The sequence below is a fragment of the Salmo salar genome, chromosome 23 (genome assembly GCF_965601325.2).
Source record: "Salmo salar chromosome 23, fSalSal1, whole genome shotgun sequence".
NCBI classification, from domain to species: Eukaryota; Metazoa; Chordata; class Actinopteri; order Salmoniformes; family Salmonidae; genus Salmo; species Salmo salar.
In genome coordinates this window covers 16,459,475-16,480,356 of record NC_138313.1, presented here as the reverse complement: position 1 = coordinate 16,480,356, position 20,882 = coordinate 16,459,475, and the positions used below count along the sequence as shown (strand labels likewise).

The 20,882-nt window shown below is 42.2% G+C and overlaps 1 protein-coding gene across 8 annotated transcripts in view; it reads left to right on the top strand.

Annotated features, from left to right (window-relative positions):
• Positions 1 to 20,882, top strand: part of LOC106584181 (receptor-type tyrosine-protein phosphatase F) — a 424,555-nt gene that overhangs the window by 205,940 nt on the left and 197,733 nt on the right. The window lies entirely within an intron of this gene.

Sequence of the window (20,882 nt, the reverse complement as noted above, 5' to 3'; positions counted from 1 at the left end):
GGCTGGGTGCTGAGGTAATTGGTGTTAACCGGGATTGGTATAAGCTGATCTAGGATCAGATTACTGGCAGAATTAGCATCAGTCGGATGTAAATGTATGCAGATAGATAGAGGAGCCAGATAGGGGGGCTTTGTAGCATGTACTAGACTGGTGTCTGATCAGTCTTAATCTATGTCTCAATTGGCACCATCTCCCCTACATAGTACACTACTTTTGACTAGGGCTCTGATCAAAAGTAGTGCACTACATAGGGTAGGGCGCCATTTGGGACAGAACATTGGGCAGCCATAGGGCTCTGGACAAAAGTAAGGCACTAGGTACGGAGTAGGGTGTCATTTGGGAAGCAACCCTAGTCTGTCTGTGTTGAACAATAGTGCTGCTCTGGCCACTATGATTGGCAGACATGCTGTCTGAGTACAGTGTGAAGACATCCTCCTGGTGTATCGAGTGTGATGTGTTCGGGAGAAGGACATGGCTGATGGTTGACTGTAGGCTGACTCATGGATAAAAGGATTGTGCTTGGGTCACATTGCTCCCACTCACACGTTACTGTACATCAGCATGTGAAGGATTGAGATCAGGAGGATGCCGGAAAGAAAGCAGTGATGTTTTAGACAGAACTCCTGTTTGTTCCCTGAGGTTGAGCCGAGACAGGGAGTGGAGATAGTGGAGGAGAGAAGCAGAGCGTTGAGAGTAAAAGGATGGTGAGAGGAGGAGAGGACAGGAGGTGAGAAGATCGGTGAGCGTAATGGATGAGTGGAGGAGATGAGACAGATGGCATGGCCTATTGGGGGCGTGGCTTTCAGATAGATATTTTTGGCCACCCATGAGTTCTTATTCATCATGTTAAGTCTGTACACTGCAAATTTCATTTTTCCTTCAATATTTCTGCACATTAGATTTGTCTTTACAGATATTATTTAAATATTATAACAAATCAGTAACTCTCCCAATATTGGGACATGCATAGGGTAAAGGTCAATTTACTCTTGGGTAAAGGTCAATTTATTTGGTTTTTCCAAAATTCATGAAGTTTTAAATGTTCAAATGAAATCCATCATTAAGTAAAAATGTCAAATAATAAACAATTCAAACAATAAGTACTCAATTCAAATCAGGGAAACCAAATGGTAGTACTCTCCTGTGGCCTGTTCACTCCGTGTGAAGGTCTGATCTGGTCCCTCCTCTGTGCCTCTGCTGGTGGTCTGGTGCTAGGGCTGGTGCTGGAAACTGGTATCTGAATTGGTGCTGGATCTGCATGAAGGGTTGAAAGAAAACCTAAGGAGCAAGCAGACCCACAAGGGAGCCCCAGACCTAAAGGTCAGTGATGGCACTCCCATGTGGTCCGCTTGCTCCAGGTTAATATCTGTTGGTCCCTCCTCTGCTCCTCTTCTGGTGCTGTGACTGGAACTGGGACTGGTGTTGGATCTGTAGAGCGGAGGAAGGACAACCTGAGGAGTGAACAGACACACCTGGAAACACAAGACCTGGAGATCAGTGATGGTACTCCCCTGTGACCTGCTTGCAGTGGGAGGGCTGCAGGCCAATGGTAGAGGGGAGTAAGACTCGCCTCGGCAAAACTACTCGCCTCAAGGTCTGCAGTGCGTCCCCTCCTCAAGCAGCTGGTCCGGTTCTGGATGCTGGGGGGGTTCTGGGTGGTCCGTGGAATGGGGAGTCAGGTCGGCTGCGGTCTAGCCACTGTTGCCCTTCCATCTTTCCCAGTCCTTCAGCCATTCCTGACCTTTTCCACTGGACCAGAAAGGCAGCGCCAGCTGCGGTCAAGCAACTGTTACTGCCTCCTGGTCCGTGTGTGTGTATTTGTGTGTGCCACAGAGCCGCAGACCTAGAAAAAGTCTTCACAGCCTCCTCAGTCTCCCTCCACAGAATGGAGAGGCAATGTTTTAATCTGGAGAGAAGAGGATTCAGAGAGAGAGAGGTAGAGGTAGAGAGAGAGAGAGAGAGAGAGGAGGAGCCATGCTCATTAAGTGTGCCTTGAATTCGAAATAAATCACTGACAGTGGCACCAGCAAAGTACCCCCACACCATATCACCTCCTCCTCCGTGCTTCACGGTGGGAACCACACATGCAGAGATCATCCATTCACCTACTCTGCGTCTCACAAAGACACAGCGGTTAGAACCGAAAATTTGGACTCATCATACCAAAGGACAGATTTCCACCTGTTTAATGTCCACCTGTTTAATGTTTCTTGGCCCAAGCAAGTCTCTTCTTATTATTGGTGTCCTTTAGTAGTGGTTTCTTTGCAGCAAAATCGACCATGAAGGCATAATTCAAGTCTCCTCTGAACAGTTGATGTTGAGATGTTTCTGTTACTTGAACTTTGTGATTAATGAACTAATGAAATTATCCTCTGCAGCACAGATAACGCTGGGTCTTCCTCTCCTGTAGCGGTCCTCATGAGAGCCAGTTTCATCATAGCGCTTGATGGTTTTTGCGACTGTACTTGAAGAAACTTTCAAACTTCTTGATATTTTCCAGATTGACTGACCTTCATGTCTTAAAGTAATGATGGACTGTCATTTCTCTTTGCTTATTTGAGCTGTTCTTGCCATAATATGGACTATCTTCTGTATACACCTCTACCTTGTCACAACACAGCTGATTGGCTCAAAATTCCACAAATTAACTTTTGACAAACTTTTAACCTCTCTAGGGTATGTGGAACGGAATCGTCCCACCTACTCAACAGCCAGTGGAATCCCGTGACGCGATATTCAAATACCTTAGAAATGCTATTACTTCAATTTCTCAAACATATGACTATTTTACACCATTTTAAAGACAAGACTTTCGTTAATCTAACCACACTGTCCGATTTCAAAAAGGCTTTACAACGAAAGCAAAACATTAGATTATGTCAGCAGAGTACCCAGCCAGAAATAATCAGACACCCATTTTTCAAGGTAGGATATAATTTACATTTACATTTACGTCATTTAGCAGACGCTCTTATCCAGAGCGACTTAGAGTAGTGAATGCATACATTTCATTTCAATTTTTCTGTGCTGGCCCCCCGTGGGAATCGAACCCACAACCCTGGCGTTGCGAACACCATGCGTTGCAAACACCATGCTCTACCAACTGAGCTACAGGGAAGGCTATATAATGTCACAAAAACCAAAACCACAGCTAAATGCAACACTAACCTTTGATGATCTTCATCAGATGACACTCCTAGGACATTATGTTATACAATACATGCATGTTTTGTTCAATCAAGTTCATATTTATATCAAAAACCAGCTTTTTACATTAGCATGTGACGTTCAGAACTAGCATACCCACCGCAAACTTCCGGTGAATTTACTAAATTACTCACGATAAACGTTCACAAAAAACATAAATTATTTTAAGAATTATAGATACAGAACTCCTTTATGCAATCGCGGTGTCCGATTTTAAAATAGCTTTTCGGCAAAAGCACATTTTGCTATATTCTGGGTAGATAGCTCGCCATCACGGGCTAGCTATTTTGACACCCACCAAGTTTGGCTCTCACCAAACTCAGATTTACTATAAGAAAAATTGGATTACCTTTGCTGTTCTTCGTCAGAATGCACTCCCAGGACTTCTACTTCATCCACAAATGTTGTTTTGTTTCAAAATAATCCATAGTTATGTTCAAATATCCTCTGTTTTGTTCTTGCGTTCAAGACACTATCCGAAGGGTGACGCGAGGACATATCGTGACAAAAATGTTCTAAATATTCCATTACCGTACTTCGAAGCATGTCAAACGCTGTTTAAAATCAATTTTTATGCGATTTTTCTCGTAAAAAAGCAATAATATTCCGACCGGGAAACCCTGTTTTCGTTCAAAGACTCAAAGTTGAAAATGGCCTCTTCATGCGCATGCGCACACCCGTCTCATTGTTCTCAGATCGACCACTTACCAAATGCGCTACTGTTTTTCAGGCATGGGCTGAAAAGTCATCATTCAACGTTCTGGCACCATCTGAGAGCCTATGGGAGCCGTAGGAAGTGTCACGTTACAGCAGAGATCCTCAGTTTTCAATAAAGAGAGTGTAGAAGGCCAAGAAATTGTCAGAGAGGGCACTTCCTGTACAGAATCTTCTCAGGTTTTTGCCTGCCATATGAGATCTGTTATACTCACAGACACCATTCAAACAGTTTTAGAAACTTTAGGGTGTTTTCTATCCAAATCAAACAATTATATGCATATTCTAGTTTCTGGGCAGTAGTAATAACCAGATTAAATTGGGTACGTTTTTTATCCGGATGTGAAAATACTGCCCCCTACCCTAGAGAGGTTAAAATGCATTCCAGGTGACTACCTCATGAAGCTGGTTGAGAAAATGTCAAGAGTGTGCAAAGATGTGATTAAGACCAAGGGTGGCTACTTTGAAAAATCTCAAATATGAAATATATTTTGATTTGTTTAAGACTTCATACATGATTCCATATGTGTCATTTCATAGTTTGATGTCTTCACTATTATTCTAAAATGTAGAAAATAGTAAAAATAAAGAAAAACCCTTGAATGAGTAGGTGTTATAAAACTTTTGAATGGTAATGTACTTTAAATGAAGATTCTACATTACTATTGAAATTATTGCATGACAATACAAGGCAGCCATTGCGAGTGTACCCATGCGTTTACTAGTCAAATTACCAGGGTTAGAGGTTCCTAGCTCATTATGTTAATTATTTGATACGACACCTTGCTTGTTTCAGCAATGGGCAACAAAGTTTAGTCATGTTGTTAAGAGTCCATGTTATCACAAAAACGGACTCAACCACACGAATGCCTGGCCGTCCCGTCTTCAGTCAGCTTTTTGTTCTCCCCTTCCCAGAAAATAAAACGGTTATGACGGTTATTTTCTTTTCTTGACATTCTTCATCCATAACCGTCGGTTACACAGTTATACTGTAATTGTGCCAGTCCTACAATCACAGTAAGGTAATTAATTGTTACCCAGAAATGATTTGATATTGAGGTAAGAACGGCTGCACTGTACCTTTAAGACGGCTGATGTAGCTTTGGTGCCATTACTAGGAATTATTATTTCAACACTGAATATTGCTTCCTCAAATTACTTACCCCGTGGGACTGAATCTATTTATCAAATGTTTTTCATAAAAAGTGGCTCTTTGATAAAGGTAGGCCTCTGAGGGAATATACTGAATCTGAAATTGAATTTGAAATTATTTTTGCGGGGGTTATGTATAATGTCAGTTAATGAATGACACATCTGAGTCACTGAATTAGAACCAAGCTCACCAGTTTTCAGGTCCTTCTTGTGGAAGACAGTCTTTGTAAAACAGAGAAGCTTGGGTGGGTGGATTGGCCCATCAACTATAGGGATGGTCATGGTACATATACATCCAAGTAGGGCTGCAATCCTCCCCTATATGTTATAGTTGGAATCTCCCATATTTTAGGAGAGGCCAGGGGTTATACAAATGAAAAAGAAAGTCGAACACTCATCTCTCTTTGTTGTGGGTTTATTTGACCAACATTTAATCTAAAGAGACATCTTCCATCATGCAGGCTTTATTTCTTTACTTGGTACATAGATCATAGGTTACCCAGACCAAATGTTGAACCAATCAAAACCGAGTGTTTGACTGATCTCTGTAGTTATTATCATGGGCTTTGTCCTAAATGGCAGCCTATTCCCTATGTAGTACACTACCCTATAAAGCACACTAAAGAGGGAATAGGGTGTCATTTGAGACATAGGTATGATCTGTATTATTATTATTATTATTATTATGATTGTTATTTTTTAACAATATTTAAGATTTATAATTTTATTACAATTACACAGAACTAAAATATAAACACAACGTGCAACAGTTTCAAAGATTTTACTGAGTTACTGTACAGTTCATATAAGGAAATCAGTAAATTTAAATAAATGCAATAGGCCCTATTTTATGGATTTCATATGACTGGGAATACAGATATGCGTCTTTTGGTCACAAATACTTTAAAAAAGGTAGGGGTGTGGATCAGAAAACCAGTCAGTATCTGGTGTGTCCAGCATTTGCTTCCTGCAGCGTGACACATCTCCTTCGCATAGAGTTGATCAGGCTGTAGATTGTGGCCTGTGGAATATTGTCCCACTCCTCTTCAATGGCTGGCCAAAATTGCAGCATATTGTCGGGAACTGGAATACGCTTTCGGACACATCGTTCCAGAGCATACCAAACAGGCTCAATGGGTGACGTGTTTGGTGAGTATGCAGGATGTGGAAGAACTGGGACATTTTCAGCTTCCAGGAATGGTGTACAGATCCTTGCAACATGGGGCCGTGCGTTATCATGCTGAAACATGAGGTGATGAATGGCACGAAAATGGGCCTTAGGATCTTGTCACGGTATCTCTGTGCATTCATATTGCCATCGTTGTCCGTAGCTTACGCCTGCCCATACCATAACCATGGGGCACTCTGTTCACAATGTTGACATCAGCAAACCGCTCGCCCACACAATGCTATGAACACTGTCTGCAATCTGCCCGGTACAGTTGAAACCGGGATTCATCCATGAAGAGCACACTTCTCCAGCGTGCCAATTGCCATCGAAGGTGAGCATTTACCCACTGAAGTTGGTTACAGTCAGGTCAAGACCCTGGTGAGGACGAAAAACACACAGATTTCTAACAGTTTGTGCAGAAATTAGAGGGAAAATTATAACTTCACTATTTCATTAAAAAAAAAAATCCCTGTTGTGTGATTGCCCTTAAATTAGGTTTCGCACACCAGCTGACAAATAGACACAGACCACCACCCCTTGTCTTACCAGAGGTAGCAGTTCTGTCTTGCCGGTGCACGGAAACCCAGACAACTCTATATTATCCATGTCGTCGTTCAGCCACGACTCGGTGAAACATAAGATATTACAGTTTTTATTGTGCCATTGGTAGGATAGTCTATGAATGTAGCTCATGCAGTTTATTCTCCAATGATTGCACGTTGGCCAACAGGATGGATGGTAGAGGCGTGTTAACCACTCGTCAACAAATTCTCACAAGGCACCCGGAACTGCGCCCCCTGTATTGGCATCTCTTCTTCGCGTGAATGACGGGGATTTGGGCCTGTATTTTTTGTAACATTGTTCCCTGGGGTTATTCCGAATATGGAGGTGCATGGATTGGGGTCAATTGTTTGAACGCAGACACTGGATAAAGTATTGAAAATGCCAGACCAAAAACTGGTATCTTGCTTCTTGAAAGATGCAGATGGTGTGATCTGTATTATTTATGAAGCAAAGCCCAGTGGTTTGTCCTCGGCCCATATGGCTAAGCACTGATCCAAAATTACTTCTGTCATCTTGACTTTGTTTTCTCTCTGTCTTCGCTATTACCTGGAGACGTGCCCAGTGAGAGGATAGGAGGAGGAGTGGGAGAGGGATGGAGGTGAGAGGAAGGGGGGGTTATCGACAGAGATTGTAGGGAGAAAAAAAAGATGGGGAACGAGGGAGGAGGGGATGGGGGAAAGAGTCTGAGGAAAGAAGCAAGGGTAGAGAGGGAGCAAGAGAGATTCAGGTAGGAGGGAGGGAGGAGAGGGAGATAGAGAGACCGAGGGAGTGGCAGTGGAGGGTCCCTCAGGACTGTCTAGTGCTGGAGGTAATAAATTACTACAGCATACACACAAAAAGATGAAGGTTCCTCAAGAGTTCTTTGGGAAGAGCAATGGTTCTATGTGAAAGTACAATGAGTTAAATAACCATTTGGGGTCTTCCATGGTTATTTACAGTTCACAAAAGGGTTATTTTCTCTTTTAGTGATAATTAAAATGTAGGGGAGGCTGCTCATTTAAATATTTTGGGGCATGGTTTATGCACAGTTCTTTTTGTGCAAACACGAGTGAGAGTGTCATTCCAGTTTATCTAATGTTTTATGCTACAATGCATTAAATATGAATGGCCAATACTGGTGTCTTGCAGTGATGGGATACTTGGCTCTTTTTACTGTCTCTGCTCTACTCTGCTCTGTTCTACTTGTCCAGTCAAAATTATAAATAATTCTACTCATTTACAGTAGAGTTGGAAGTTTACATACACCTTAGCCAAATACATTTAAACTCAGTTTTTCACAATTCCTGACATTTAATCCTAGTAAAAATTCCCTGTTTTAGGTCAGTTAGGATCACCACTTTATTTTAAGAATGTGAAATGTCAGAATAATAGTAGGGCTGTGTGGGTGCAATTGTAACCGATGTGAAATGGCTAGTTAGTTAGCGGTGGTGCGCGCTAATAGCGTTTCAATCAGTGACGTCACTCGCTCTGAGACTTGAAGTAGGGTTTCCCCTTGCTTTGCAAGGGCCGCGGCTCTTGTGGCGCGATGGGTAATGATGCTTTGTGGGGTGTCAGTTGTTGATGTGTGCAAGGGTCCCTGGTTCGAGCCCGGGTTGGGGCGAAGAGGGGGACGGAACCTACACTTTTACACAATAATTTAATAACATGTACGTCTAAATGTATTTTGCAGCGCACGCGACGCGAGAGGTGTAGTCAGCCTGTAAGGCTGTTAACCCCAGGGTCCTGGCTAAATTCCCAATCTGGCTCTCATACCATCAAGGTCACCTAATCATCCCCAGTTTACAATTGGCTCATTCATCCCCCTTCCTCTCCCCTGTAACTATTCCCCAGGTCATTGCTATATTTGAGAATGTTTCTCTGTCAATTTACCTGGTAAAATAAGGGTAAAATAAAAAAAATCTATAAAGGGATTATTGGAGCTGTCATTTGTAATTGAGACTTGTAAGTGTGTGCTTTAAACAATGTACATTTGTTGATTGCTAGGCATACAAATAAGAGTATTTATTGCTACATTTTAAATGAGGACCAGTTGTGGCCGCAACCTGGCTAGATTGTGAACGACTCTTGGCAGAATGCATTTCTTGACTGCTGTGACGGTGATAATTAGCCTGATGACACAAAATTATTCCGCTGCTCTGCCATTTGCTACATACTTCTCATTGCTGAGGAGAAACTAACGTCCGTGAGCATGGCTTAGCGTTTGGCCAAAGCAAGGTGATAATCACAGTTGTTCGCGAACTGCAGTGCCCAAACGATTTGTTCTCATGTTCGAATTTGTTAAGCAGCTGTTGTGTATGTTTTGGTTCTAAAGCTGTGTACATAACATTCAATAATCAAGTATTTGCTGTCATTCTTGCACCATGCGATCAATTATCAATTCTAAACATGTATTTTTCTTCTCTATTCTCATGATCTATTTTCCTGCGTGCATATGACAGAGCAGGTCTATTGGGCCGCTGTCTGAGCCGGATAGGCGTTTATTAATTACTGATCTATGACTTATTGCAACCAGCACTACAAGGTCACACGAACGACAAAAATAAATGAGTCACTCAGAAAAATGAATCATACCTCTCGAGCCAGCAAAAATACTCGTTCAAAAGTAACAAATTGTTCGCAAACTGCACATCACTATTGTTTTGTGAAAGACTCACATATGGCCTTGTGTCAATTGAGAATGGTTGACTAAATCAGTCAGTGGTTCTCAATTCTCTCTTCAAAAACCCCCAGCTGTTCTATGTAGCTCACTTGATTCAACTTGACAATTAACACAAGTAGACTTATGGAATTTTAACTATATAATATGGAAGGCCAGAATTTTTTTTAAACTGTGTGATTCTTCAAAAGAATCTACAAAGTACCTTTTCGATTGAGAAAGTTTATTTATAGAACCATTCTCCATAAAGGTTCTATAAAGAACCATAAAAACGAGTTCTATAGTATATTGCCCCAAAAACGGCTGTAAACTTAGCGGAATTATTTTTTGGTGCTATATAGAACCTTTTTTAATGGTACTTTATAAACCTGAGGACATTTTTATAGAACCATACAGGTTCCATTTAGAACCTTATGAGCATGGTTCTTTACTGAACCTTTAAAAATCAACCCAAGCTATCGCAGCTTTTCCCAAACTCAGTCCCCGAGACTCAAAGGGGTGCACGCTTTTTTCTTTTCTCTAACACTACACAGCTGATTCAAATTATCAAAGCTTTGTGATTAGTTTATTATTTGAATCAGCTGTGTAGTGCTAGGGCAAAAACCAAAACCTGCAATAAACTTTCCTGGTAATATTTAGAAAAAACATGTGTGTGTCTAATTAAATATGAATGATCAGCAGCGTTTAACAGTCACGTCACTCCCTACCACTCTACTCCAGGAAGTTTATGCAAATCACCTGGATAGTCTCCACTGCAGTGACTGGCACACTGAGACAGGAAACTGGCACACTAAGACAGGTGTGCGGCCCAAATGGCAACCGATTCCCTTTATAGTGCACTACATTTTACCAGGGCCCATAGGGTGCCATTGGTCCTGGTCAAAAGTAGTGCACTATATAGGGAATAGTGTGCCATTTGAGCTGTAAGCTGAGATGGGGTTCTGGTAAGGAGCTCGCTACTCACTCCTCCAACAGACACATCAATTACACCCATCATATTTCAATATGACGATTAGAATTGGATTGCTCTTAACATGAATTATTTGAATGGCTGAAAAATATTTGGCCTGCTGTAGATGTAGTGCCATTTAAATGGCTTTTGGATTAATGGATTGAACATTCCAAACATGTCCTGTACTCACATTACAATGCCTCAGGGACAATATGGCAATGATTTTGTTAACCGTTGCTTTGGACAAAATCAAGATGTCAATATTCGTGTAATGCTTTTTTCTATAAAAGATAATAAATTACATCTCAATTTGAATCAATTCTGAATTTGCAATTAATCACAGCAAATCCTGCGATTAACTATATATTTTTTTTACATTTCGTTTGACAGGCCTAATCAAAATGTCTCACAATGGGCCTGTCCTCAGATGTTTAGCTGGTGGAGTTTTTTATTTTTGTGTAGGGTCTTGTATAAGCACAGAGGCAGAAAATGAGGGAAGAGGGTGGGAGAAAGGGATGTGAGCAGGACATAGGGAGTGGAGGATAAAGAGGACATATAGAGACCAGCACACCTGCTGGATCGAAAGAGGTAGTGAGGGAGAGAGTGAAGGGATAATAGAGGTAGAGCGACCCAGGGAAGGTGTGTGTTTGTGTATTAACCCAATGTTCGGGGGCCTGATGGGCTTTTTATTTCGTTTTTAAAACAACACAGCCATAACAATTTACGGCAAAAAAATGTACTACTTAGATGTTGACTTATATCAATAACAAGCAGTATAGACAGCATACATTGTTAATATTTGCCATTTACCTCTGCTAGATCACATTTATCAATAAACGCGCTATTCATTTTTTAAAATTATAATCAAGACATGGGTGGAATAAATCATGTTTATCTTGAACAAATATAAATGAAACAAGGTTTTCATCCCTATTGATGTTTATTGCTTTGAACTGAACAAATTGTAAGGACACATTTTACATACAGTATTTTAGGAAATGATAAATGAGCCCCATTGAACACAAATTATGGCCGGTCTACACACCACATGATGGACAGAGTTTTACTGTGTGTGTGTTACAAATGTATTTATTGCACTTGATGCATCTGTACTGTATCTTCCTGTCCTTGGGTCGACACACATTGCAGCTCTTCTTGTTGCCTCCGGCTGCAATCTAGAATGATGAAAACACTTAGTTCAGCAATTTTACTAACATATCACTCACTCACTCACTCACTCACTCACTCACTCACTCACTCACTCACTCACTCACTCACTCACTCACTCACTCACTCACTCACTCACTCACTCACTCACTCACTCACTCACTCACAGCAGGCCAAGGTAGGAGAGTCAGACACACACACATGCAACAACATCACTCACACTTACTTCCAGTATTGGAGTTATTGGTTCTGTGGGACGGGCGGATGGGGCACCAGCATCCTCCTCCTGAATCCTCCTCACGATGGCTGCAGAAGCTGGGGTCCTTGGGATATGCTGCAGAAGCTGGAGTCTTTTGCATATGTTGAAGCCCAGATCTTCATTCCATATTTATATTTTTAGACGGTATGTACTGCCTGAAGGGGCAGAGGCCCCTAAATGGCATGAGCTGCTCATCAACAGTAACGTTGGGCCCAAGGTTGTAAAACAGGTGAAGCGGGTCCACACACTTGTCCCACACTGACCTGATTGCAGCTAGCTTGTCTCTCTGCCGCCGAGCTGGTCGGTGTCTCGGTTATCGAAGCGGATAATCCTGGAAATAATGTGGACATTTTCCAGAAACATTGTTGCATGGAAAAGCTCTCTGGCAGCTTCTGCATCCCACAGGGATTCTGTGGATTCCCCATTGGATCTGAAAACACCAGCAAGGTTAAGAACCCCAAAGTATGCATGTAACTGAGTTTGGTCCATCTCCTTCCATCTCTCTCCAAAAACACGCCTTCCCTCCAAATTAGCGCAGTCCAGAATGATTTTCTGGATGGTGTCTGGGATGTTCAAAAGAAGACATTTTATGTCCTGCACATGAGTAACTGCCAGCTGCATCGGCCCTGGTTGCATCCTTATCACATTGGCTGCCATGCAGGGTGGCTCATTCCTTTGGCAAGAAGACCATTCAATTTCACATTTTTTTTTACATCCATATTTATTTTCCTGCAGGCTGCTGATGAGCTGGTTGCTGATGGCCTGGTCCTGGGGCTGGCTGCTGATGGGCTGGTCCTGGGTCTGGCTGAGGGTCAATCTCATCCTCTTCTTCCAACTCACTGTCAGACTCCATATTGACAGAGACATGATCCTCATTTTTCTTTTAGTAAACATTGAAAATGGGTCCCACAGTCTCGAACACCACACAGGGGTTAAACAGGTTTCTCCAGCATAGCTACCCATAACATCAACACGCTAATGATGGAGGAGAGTGAGGTCGGCACTTTGCCGCTATACGCTAGCTAGCGTCCAGGATCTCATCGACCACTTCATCTGCATGCTCAAACAAACACCAGATAGCTAACCAGTCCAAACCGGCTGATTTGAGATTTGTCCTCTCTATCACACACACACACACACACACACACACACACACACACACACACACACACACACACACACACACACACACACACACACACACACCAGGCTGCACTTGGCAGAGTTAGTCTCTATACATCAGCAGCACGTCAAGAGTTGCCACAAGTGATTGTCCCGTCCATGTCTCTAAGGGTTCAGGAGAGCTCTGTACATGCAAACACTGCAAACTCTCTTCTTAAAGGTGAAGTGTTGCTCTGGGAGACACTTTAAACTCAATATGCATATGCTCTTGTACTTGAGACCAGACACTTATGTTATTTACACTACATAAACCTCCATCATTGGTGTGTGTCCCATATGGCACCGTATCTGGTCAAAAGTAATGCTCTATAAAGGGAATTGGATGCTATTTGAGACGCAGATTGTTTTTGCTGTTGATGTCCTTCTGAAAAATCTCTTCAGTGTGTATTCTGAAATGCCATTTTGCGGGACTGCACTTGAATGTATTGGATATATACTTTGTCAATTTGGCTCTAACAGAATATCTAAAATAACACCAGCAAAATGTCTGTTTGCCTTGGCCATGATATTGTGTACAGACGGCTTTTGATGTCACTGTGACCTTGATCAGTGTGTATGATGGTTACTATCGGGGTCGCAGGGAAGAGGAGCAGCTATGGGAGTAGGAAACATTACTCCGGCTATTTGTGTGTGGAGTTTTTTTCTAGACGAGTTCAAAACACACTATTGTGCAAGCAGTCAAATTGTAAACATATTTATTATTCCAATGCCTCTGGCAGAATATGACATTGGATCGCATAATGATTTGCAGGAAAATGAGTGTGTAAGAAAACATCAGAAATTATGAACTAACAGTGTTAGGGCTCTATTCAATCAGAACTGCTTGTAGTCAACATCTGCATAGCCGTTGTTTTGGCGGTGTCGGAAGTGGAACTGCGCTAGAGAGCTGTCAAATCCACAAGCGACTCCTGGCATTATACCTAAAGCAGACTTTGCTGCACAGAGTCACATTAAGAGAAATCCCATGCAGCCTTGTTTACAAGTTTGAACACTGGAACGTGAGATGTAATCTACAGTCCGGTTAGGCTGATAGAACTCCTCATTATTTTGTTTAATGATTTTCAATTTGAGCGTCATTATTTTTATTTAGCCTACACTTTCTCATTCTGAACTTCTATCACGTGTGGGACCGGTGTGGCTTTGTGAAAATGATCAAGAACAGCTGCTCACAGATTTGACAGCTCCAATGTAGTTATACCTCTGACACCGCCAAAACATCATGCAGGTGTCAGCTATTGCCGGTTAACGCTTGATCTGATTGAATCCAAGTCTTAGTATCATACTTCAGTGTATGGCTCACCTATAATGTAATATTTATGCTGTGGGATCGGAAATAATATGTGAAAGTTTGATCTTCAGGAGAATGTCCAGGACTGTAACATAAACTTATAACCAGACTCAGTAGACATTAAATGCATCGTTGTATGCTGTCAGTCACCCCTTCTGTGTATTTGAAATGCAATATAATAAAATGTTGAGCATCACATACATATCACTGATTATTCTTGCCATTAAGAATCATGTCTTAATGACATGTTCAGGAATGACTGTTGTATCCTTATGATTGATAGGGAAAGAAAAAACAAACTACAATGATTTACTGTATTCAGTCTGGCTAATATTATACTGTAATGGAGAAAAATAGATGTGGGATGTTAACTTTTCCACTTTATGGTCTGTAAAACAATAACACATTTTAGACTGAATTTTCTCTTAACTTTATTTTGCTTAGGTGGATAGAGAATGCATGACTAATGTGGTAAAGTGATATGAGCAGCAGATAGGTCATTTTGTCTGTGGTGCTGCTGACTGTTACTGATGGAATGGGGCTCCTATTCACTACACTGAAAAAAATAAAGGTTCTTTAATGGTTCTTACTAAGCTCTTAAGGTTCCTTGTACAGTGCCTTGCGAAAGTATTCATCCACCTTTGCGTTTTTCAAATTTTGTTGCATTACAACCTGTAAATTAAATGGATTTTTATTTGGATTTCATGTAATGGACACACACAAAATAGGCCAAATTGGTGAAGTGAAAGGAAAAAAAATCACCTTGTTTAAAAAATAAAAATAAAATGTAAAACGGAAAAGTGGTGCGTGCATATGTATTCACCTTTGCCATGGAGCCCCTAAATAAGATCTGGTGCAACCAATTACCTTCAGAAGTCACATAATTAGTTAGATTGCACACAGGTGGACTTTATTTAAGTGTCCCATGATCTGTCACATGATCTCAGTACATATATATACCTGTTCTGAAAGGCCCCAGAGTATGCAACACCACTAAGCAAGGGGCACCACCAAGCAAGCGACACCATGAAGACAGAGGAGCTCTCCAAACAGGTCAGGGACAAAGTTGTGGAGAAGTACAGATCAGGGTTAGGCCCTAAAAAATACATCACAAACGTTAAACATCCCACGGCGCACTATTAAATCCATTATTATAAAATTTAAAGAATATGGCACCATAACAAACCTGCCAATGTAAATTGATGTTGTATTGAATACTTTACATAAGTATTCAGACCCTTTACTCAGTACTTTGTTGAAGCACCTTTGGCAGCGATTAAAGCCTTGAGTCTTCTTGGGTATGACGCCACAAGCTTCACACAGCTGTATTTGGGGAGTTTCTCCCATTCTTCTCTGCAGATCCACTCAAGCTCTGTCAAGTTGGATGGGGAGCGTTGCTGCACAGCTATTTTCAGGTCACTCCAGAGAAGTTCGATCGGGTTCAAAGTCCAGGCTCTGGCTGGGCCACTCAAGGGCATTCAGAGACAGATATTGATATTGATAATGGTGCCAACAGAGATGGTCGCCTCACTTTACTTTCTTAGGAAACTATGCAGTATTTTGTTTTTTATGTATTATTTCTTACATTGTTACTCCAGGAAATCTTATTCCATACAGCCAGGAAGAACTATTGGATATAAGAGCAATGTCAATTTACCAACATTACGACCAGGAATACAACTTTCCCGAAGCGGATTCTCTGTTCGAAACCACCACCCAGCACAATGGATCTGATCCCAGTAGGCGGCCCAAAACAACGGCGCCACAGAAGAGGCAGACGGAGCGGCCTTCTGGTTAGGCTCCAAAGATGTGCACATCGCTCACCGTTCCCGAGTATACTACTCGCCGATGTCCAGTCTCTTGACAACAAGGTAGATGAAATTCGAGTAAGGGTTGCCTTCCAGAGAGACATCCGAGATTGTAACATTCTCTGTTTCACGGAATCATGGCTCTCTCGGATAAACACCTCTCTGGGACGAGGAAGGGCGGGGGTGTAAGCTTTATGATTAACAACTCATGGTGTAATCATAACAACATACAGGAACTCAAGTCCTTCTGCTCACCCGACCTAGAATTCCTTACAATTTAATGCCGGCCATTTTACCTACCAAGAGAATTCTTGTCAGTTATAGTCACAGTTGTGTACATTCCCCCTCAAGCGAACACCAAGACTGCCCTCAAGGAACTTCACTGGACTCTATGTAAACTGGAAACCATATATTCTGAGGCTGCATTTATTGTAGTTTGGGATTTTAACCAAGCAAATTTGAGAACAAGGCTACCTAAATTCTATCAGCATATCGATTGCACTACTTGCAGGGCTAATACTCTCGATCACTGCTACTCTAACTTCCGCAATGCATACAAAGCCCTACCACACCCTCCCTTCGGCAAATCCGACCACGGATTCTTGCTCCGACCACGGAGCAAGAATCGTCTTATAGGCAGAAACTCAAACAGGAAATACCAGTGACGAGAACCATTTAACGCTGGTCTGACCAATCGGAAGCCACGCTTCAAGATTGTTTTGATCACGCGGACTGGAATATGTTCCGGTCAACCTCAGAGAACAACACTGACCTATACGCTGACTCGGTGAGTGCGTTTTATTAAGACGTGCATTGGAGATGTTGTACCCTCTGTGACTATTAATACCTACCCTAACCAGAAACCGTTGACTGATAGCGGCATTTGCGCAAAACTGAAAGCGCATTTAATCATGGAAAGAGGTCTGGAAATATGGCTGAATTTAAACAGTGTAGTTATTCCTTCCACAAGGTAATCAAACAAGCGAAATTCCGGTACAGGGACAAGGTGGAGTTGCAATTCCACGGCTCAGACACCAGACGTATGTGGCAGGGTCTACAGGAAATCGCCGTCTACAAAAACAGCCCCGTCACGGACACCGACAACATGCTTAAACACAAACTAAACACATTTTTTGCCTGCTTTGAGGATAATACAGTGCCATTGTCGCGGCTCGCTAACAAAGACTGCATCCCCCCTCTCCTTCTCCATGGCTGACGTAAGTAAAACATTTAAACTTGTTAACCCTCGCAAGGCTGCTGGCCCAGAAGGCATCCCTAGCCGCATCCTCAGAGCATGCGCAGACCAGCTGGCTCGTGTGTTTACGGACATATTCAATCTCTCCCTATCCCAGTACGTTGTCCCCACATGCTTCAACATGGCTACCATTGTTCCTGTACCCAAGAAGATGAAGAGAACTGAACTAAATGACTACCGCCCCGTAGAACTTACTTCTGTCATTATGAAGTGCTTTGAGAGGCTAGTCAAGGATCATATCACCGCCACCAACATCTCCACTTCGCTGACCCTCAACACTGGGACCCACAAGGGTGTGTGCTCAGTCCTCCCCTGTACTCCCTGTTCACCCACGACTGCATGGCTATGCACGTCTCCAACTCAGTCATCAAGTTTGCAGACAACACAAGAGTAGTAGGCCTGATCACCAACAACGACAGCCTACAGGCAGGAGGTGAGGGCACTCGGAGTGTGGTGTCAGGAAAACAACCTCTCACTCAACGTCAACAAAACAAAGGAGATGATCATGGACTTCAGGAAACAGCAGAGGGAGCACCCTCCCCCCCATCCACATCGACGGGACAATAGTGGAGAAGAGGGAAAGTTTTAAGTTCCTGTGCAACAGCGCCTCTTCAACCTCAGGAGGCTGAAGAATTTTGGCTTGTCACCCAAAACCCTGACAAACTTTTACAGATGCACAATCGAGAGCGTCCTGTCAGGCTGATTGCTCAGTTTGGCTGGACGGCCAGCTGTAGGAAGAGTCTTGGTGGTTCCAAACTTCTTCCATTTAAGAATGATGGAGGCCACTGTGTTCTTGGGGATCTTCAATGCTGCAGAAATGTTTTGGTGCCCTTCCCCAGATCTGTGCCTTGACACAATCCTGTCTCGACGCTCTATGGACAATTCCTTTGACCTCATGGCTTGGTTTTTGCTCTGACATGCAATGTCAACTGTGGGACCTTGTATAGACCGGTTTGTGCCTTTCCAAATCATGTCCAATCAGTTGAATTTACCACAGATGGACTCTAATCAAGTTGTAGAAACATCTTAAGGATGATCAATGGAAACAGGATGCACCTGAGCTCAATTTCACGTCTCATAGAAAAGAGTCTGAATACTTTCGTAAAAAAGGTATTTCTCTTTTTATAAGCAGAAATTTCTAAGAACCTGTTTTCGCTTTGTCATTATGGGGTATTCTGAGTAGATTGCCGAGGAAATGTTTTTATTTATTCCATTTTAGAATAAGGGGTCTGAATACTTTCTGAATACTTTCCAAAGGCACTGTATTTGTAAGTACAGTATCCATTAGAGTGAAGTGTTTGAAAGCAGCTTGGATTCGGAAAAAACACTGGAACCAGAGCGAAATCAGTGGTATATTGTATTTTGCAACACACAGTTTAAAAAAGCACGTGATCAAACAAAGCTTCGGACATCACTGATGATGTACTTCTGATAAAGTAATACACACATCGGCACACTGCTTCGAAGTTAGCTGCTTAGTGATTTCAATGCATGCCTGGACACTCCAGTATTGAACGTAACAGCACTAACTTGCACAATTGCTAAATAGCGTTAGCACTATGACTATAAGTCTATGGGTAACAGATACATCCAGTTATTGCGCTAACAATAGTTTACATCGACCCTTTAAACTATTGTACGTCTTAACATCCTTCATACTTAACACAGAGAGGCAAAGATGTTTTTCACAAGTTCATTTGACTCTGGAGTAGTAGATGAAGGGCATCATTAACAAAAACACCAAAGTATTCCTTTAAATAATTTAATTTGAATTGTAAAACTTTCTTTTATCTAATTTGGTGAAGGCCACAGGAGAGAAAATTAATGCATGCCACAACCATGTCTATGTAACTAGCAAACACAGTAATTGGTCATACTGGTAAGTCTACAATTCACTCCAAAGGCACCCTGAGAAATGTGCAAATAAGGCTTAAAACCTTACAGCAGGGCTATTCAATTCCGGTCCTATCAGACCGAAACAGTTCTGGTTTTAAATTTTTGTATGGTTCTTCAAAGAACCATCCCATGTATGGTTCTTCAGAGACTTTAAAATGGTTCCCTTGTAGCATCGCTCTCAAGAATCTTATTTGGTTCCAGCTTGCACCTTTATTTTTAAGAATGTATGTAATGCACTACATTTGACCAGGGCCCATGGGGCTCTGGTCAAAGGTTGTGCACTATATAGGGAATAGGGTGCCATTTGGTACCAAGCCTGTACATCTCTAGCCTGTACATCTCTAGCCGGTACGTCTCTAGCCTGTACGTTTCTAGCCTGTAAGTCTCTAAACTACAGCTAACCTTGCATGTGTCCCAAATGGCTTCCTATTCCCTACATTTGACCAGAGATTGTTAAAGTAGTGCACTATGTAAAGAATATGGTGCCATTTGGGACACTGGCAAGGTTAGCTGTAGCTGTTTTCACCCGACGACGGAATACAGCATGAGTAAGCGTGTACTACATCATGACTAAACATTATCCCAGGTGATGCATGGGTGCCATTTTGTGTCAGAAAACTAACAAAATGTCACGTCCTGACCAGTAAAGAGGTTATTTGTTATTGTAGTTTGGTCAGGACATGGCAGGGGGTGTTTGTTTAATGTGTTTCGAGTTTGTTGGGCAATGTTCTATGTTAGTCTATTTCTATGTCTGTGTCTAGTTTATCTATTTCTATGCTTAGTTTATTGGTTTGACCTTCAATTGGAGGCAGCTGTTTCTCGTTGCCTCTAATTGAAGGTCCTATTTAGTAGGGGTGTTTTTTCATGTGTTTTTGTGGGTAGTTGTTCCATGTGTAGCTGTTTGTCTCACAGGACTGTTTTCTCATCGTTGTTTTTGATTAAGTGTTTGTTTGGTTTTCTTCGTAAATAAAGAAGATGAGTTTACACATTCCCGCTGCGCCTTGGTCCCATCTTTACGACGAGCGTGACACAAAATTACAGTTCTCCCTCACCTCAAAATGATGTGTTAGTCTCTTCACCCCAGTCAAATATTTTCTTTCTCGCTCTCTCTCCACCTCTCTCTCTGGGCTTGTTCGACATTGCAGCCGACATTGCAGGAGACTGTCGACTGACTGATCTACAAATCACCTTGCATCATAAATAATTACTTGTTATTATTTGTAGATCAGTCAGTCAGTCACCATTTACCCATGATACAAGGAAGGCATGTATCAGCCCTTCAGCTTTGATGCTCTCGAACACAGCCATTGTCTCCTTCTCTCTCTCTGTTAAGGCTACATCACAGTGCCTGACCTGTGTCTGTCTGCCTGTCAGTCTCTTGGGTAGATAGATCTCTGTCTCACCTGACCGTAAGACACAGAGGTTACATCCCAAATGGCACCATATTCCCTATATAGTGCAATAGTTTTGACCAGGGCCCATACTGTAGGTCTCTGGTCAAAAGTAGTGCATTATACAGGGAATAGGGTGCCATTTAGGATGTAGCCACTGACTTAGACGCCTATACACCCTTTCAGCCCTTCAGCCTTTGTTTCCTTCAAAAGCTCTGTG